Source organism: Chelonia mydas, chromosome 1 (assembly GCF_015237465.2).
Source record: "Chelonia mydas isolate rCheMyd1 chromosome 1, rCheMyd1.pri.v2, whole genome shotgun sequence".
In the NCBI taxonomy this organism is placed as follows: Eukaryota; Metazoa; Chordata; order Testudines; family Cheloniidae; genus Chelonia; species Chelonia mydas.
The window spans coordinates 92,058,779-92,063,242 of record NC_057849.1 but is presented as its reverse complement, the minus strand read 5'-3'; the positions used below and the strand labels follow the sequence as shown (position 1 = coordinate 92,063,242).

Sequence of the window (4,464 nt, the reverse complement as noted above, 5' to 3'; positions counted from 1 at the left end):
CTAGGAGAGATGTGGTCCTCATAGGCAACCCTGAGGGTAGTTTATGCTCCAAGAGGAAATTTAGAATAAAACATTTCAAAATCAGGCTATTTTCATTGTTTGTTCAATTATTGCGATTATGTGACCCTTAGGCTAAGTTTGTTGTCAGTAGTGTGTGTGTCTGTGTTTGTGGTGTGCTTGCTGCTAGACTGAAATATACCACGTGGTCTGTTTATTTGGGGGACCATGTGTGTGCTGAGCCAGTGGTGAGCTGGAGCCGGTTCGCACCGGTTCCCGGGAACCGGTTGCTGAATTTTTGAAGCAGTTTATAGAACTGGATGTTAAAAATTGTTAGGAAAACAAATATTTATAAAATGATCTTAAAATGAATAATCTTAATCTTATAAAATGGTGTAGAAAATAATAGGGGAGGGGTCGGCAACCTGCGGCACACCTGCCAAAGGTGGCAGGCGAGCCGATTTTTACTGGCACGCTGCTGCCAGCCGGGGTCCACTGGCCCCACTCAGCCCGCTGCCTGCCTGGGTGAACGGAACTGAGCGGGGCCAGCGGCCAGGACCCCAGCTGGCAGGAGCCGGGGGACGGAAACCCAGACCCGCGCCGGGTGAGCCGCTGCCGGTCTGGGGTTCTGTCCGCCACCCCGCTCAGCCTGCCGCCAGACTGGAGTTCTGGCTGCTGGCCCCTTGCCAGCTGGGGTCCCAGCCATTTGCCCCACTCAGCCCGCTGCCTGCCTGGGTGAATGGAACTGAGCAGGGCCGGCGGCTGGGACCCCGGCTCATAGGAGGCAGCGGCCGGAACCCCAGACCGGCGGCGGGTGAGCAGCTGCCAGTCTGGGGTTCTGTCCACCACCCCACTCAGTCCACCACCAGACTGGGGTTCTGGCCGCTGGCCCCTTGCCAGATGGGGTCCCAGCCATCGGTCCCACTTAGCCCGCTGTCATTCTGGGGTTCCGTGGGGGGCTCATGTAAATGTAAAATTTATAACTAGCACGGGAAACCTTAAATTAATGAAGACTTGTAATACAGTGTACAAAATAAACTTCAAATGCAAAGGGACATGGAATTCTAGCAATTAAAGAGCCGTTTCTACAACGGATAGGTCAAGATTTATGTTGCTATGCGCGTGTGCATGTAATGTTGTCGCAGGCTGCGACTTGGTCGCATCCAAGTTTGTCCTGACGCGAGACAAACGTCTCGTTTATTATTTTATTAACAGGGGTTGCACTTGCCTCATTCGTGCACTTGCTCAACTGTTTTCTATACAATTCAACATGACCAGTGAGTCATAGTCTGTCTGTTTGTTTCTAGTAAATTGCATGTGATATTTCGGTGTGTAATACTAACTGGACTGTTATTCGAAGATTAAAGTTTTCTATTCAATATAATTTACCCTTCATAATGAAACGCCAGAAGAGCATTAGTGACTGGTTTTCCACTAAAATGACAAAATCATCAGTCTGTAGTTCTAGTAGCGAAAATAATGATTTAAATACTGAAAACGCCAATGACAATAATTTTGGTGATGAAAATATCTTAAATGTTGAATCATCTGAAAATGTGTCCGCAATGGAAGAAGATTTACATGACTGTGCAAATGTAGTACCCGATTGTTGGACTTCGGAGCAGGCACAATATTTTTTAAAGAAATATAATGGCTTGATAATTGAAGGCAAAAAACTTGGCTGTTCCCATTGTGCAAATATGTCACATTTTGGGGTCCTTGAGGAAAATCTTTACACATTTCTTCAGAATGGCAGAAGTGTACTATTAAAGCATCTGGAACCGATAAAAAAGTTCAGCAAGCTTGATTAAGAAAAAAAATGAGGGAACATTTCGAATCAAGCTCTCATTTGAGAGTTATAAATATTTTAAATGAATCTAAAAAAGAACCTCTCACTACAGTGATTGATAAAAGTTACTGAAAAAAATATTGCAATAACCAGCAAAATTTTCAACATAGTTTACAGCTTAGTAAAAAGAAACCAACCAATGTCAGATATGGAGGATGAAGTAGAGCTACAAATTAAGAATGAAACCGATTTAGGGGCTACCTACATTCTCGATTTTCGGCCATCAGAATCGTAGAGCATATTGCTGAATTAATAAGAAAACAATTTTTTAGTAAAATCATTGAAAACAATGCAAAGATTTTGTATTATTATTGATGAAGCTTCTACAATTTCAAGTAAACTGTGCTTGTAATTCTTATAAAATCATAGAATTTACAAGATTCTTCACCAACAATTTTTCTCGATTTAGTGGAATTAGAATCAAACAAAAAGCAGAAAATATTTATAATGGTTTTGAGACATTCGTTAACTGATACAGGATTTGATACAGAATATTTAAAGAGAAATTTAAATCGGATTTTGTTCTGATGGCGCGAGCACCATGCTTGGACATAAATCTGGAGTTGCTACAAGACTCATTCACGATTTTCCAAACATTATAATTTGGCATTGTTTGAATCATCGGCTACAACTGGCTTTAGATGATGCTATAAATGATATCAATGAAACAACCCATTTCAAGATTTTTTTGGACAAGATTTATGCAATTTTTCATCAGTCAAATAAAAGTCAGTTTGAACTTAAACAAGTTTCTGAAGAACTATATATTGAAATCATCAAAATAGGCCGTGTTTTTGGTCCACAATGGGCTTCTTGTAGCCTTAGAGCTGTCAAAGCGGTCTGGAGAGCTTATCCAGCTCTCTATATTTATTTTTCCAAAAATAAGAAATTTTCTGGCATGGAAAAAAGGTTGAAAAACAAAGAATTTTTAAAAGACTTGGCATTAATGATTGACATTTTGGATGAACTTGCATTATTATCAAATGCACTGCAAGCGAGACAATTGAGTTTAACAAAGGCAGATAAGCTAATCAAACGAATGATTGATTTTTTCATACAATTAAAAGATAGTTTTGGTATACATGCAAATAAAATTAATGAAATGATAGAAAGTGATGCTTTTAAATGCATAGAGTTTGAAGATAATGTAAGGTTTAAATCACTGCCATGAGACAAAGTAATAGAATGCATTATTGAAAAAATGAAGGCAAGATTATTAAATGAAAATCACATTAAACATAAAGAAGATAATTTAGGTCATTCTAGTAATACACCTAAAATAGTTGAATTATTCAATGTTATGGATTCCACTTCATGGAATACTGAAGAAGTCAGGTTACCTTGGAAATCAGAAGAAGAAAAAGAGCATGAATTAAACAAATTCATAAAATTTGTAGTTGATTTAAATGATTTTCGTGACTATGTAGAGAATAACATTCAATCAAAACATCTTCCTGATCCGGAAACAATCAGGAAAGCAAAGCAAATTATGAACACAATTGCAATTAGTTCTGCAGAAGCAGAAAGAGCTTTTTCGTTGATGAATATTATTTGTAGTGATAAAAGGGCGAATTTAACAATTACACATATCTCAAGCTTTATGACCATCAACTTGTTGGGAAAACCACTAAGTTCCTGGAACCCAATACCATATGTTAAAGCACGGATGAGAAGTCATCGATCCACATTAGATACCAGAGTTCAGGTATCCAACACCAAAGATTATGGAGAAGATCAAGAAGCCATTTGGAAATTACTACCTAATTAGTAATGAATAATGTACTTAAATATGCTTTAAAATATTGCTTGTTGCATTGTATACTTCAACATGAATATATTACACTTTTTATTTTTAATAACTTAAGTAGTTCACATGTAATATTTTAAAATACAAGAATAATAGGCATTTCATTCTTAAATATTATTGTTTGCTTACTCATACTTCTCCTTTATATTTTCTTCTTTTCAAATGTATTTTAAATTAATTTAAGAAAGCAGTACTTTGTTTCTATTGTAATAAACATTTAAAATGTTTTTTTATTTTTTTATTGTTAAATATGACTCCCAGTGACTCAATGCATTGCTACTTCTTATGGAAAAAGGTACAAAAAATACATACTGTGGTACATCCCTTAAATCAGAAATTTTTATAGGGAACTGGTTGTTAAGATTTTGGCAGCTCATCACTGTGCTGAGCCTAGTGGCCTGGGGAGTTTTGTGAAGGAGTTTAAAGGGAGAGGGGAACGGGATTAGATATACTTAACATTATTTAAACTTAAAGCCAAAAAAAAACCCTGATAAAAACAAAACAGCAACAAAAGAAATAGCTTCAGGAGTAAAACGATAATGCACGCGGAAGGCCAGCAACTGAGTGGGGGCTACCCAGTTTATTGCACTCAGTGCCGCATGTATGCTTATGGGAGGGTGGCGTATATGTGCATTCGCTGCAAGGAGCTCCTTGCCCTCAGAGACCATGTATGGGCTTTGGAGACCAGAGTGGCTGAACTGGAGGAGCTAAGGGAGACAGAGAGGTACATAGATGAGACTTTCCGGGATACCGTAGAACAGTCCCACCCCGGTCTGACAGCCTCTGTGCTGTTGAGGAGGATGAAAGTCTC

The 4,464-nt window shown here is 38.5% G+C and overlaps 1 pseudogene; it reads left to right on the top strand.

Moving 5' to 3' along the window:
• Positions 1-1,394: 1,394 nt before the first annotated feature.
• LOC102933811 lies at positions 1,395-3,614 on the top strand (annotated as a pseudogene).
• The last annotated feature ends 850 nt before the right edge of the window (positions 3,615-4,464 follow it).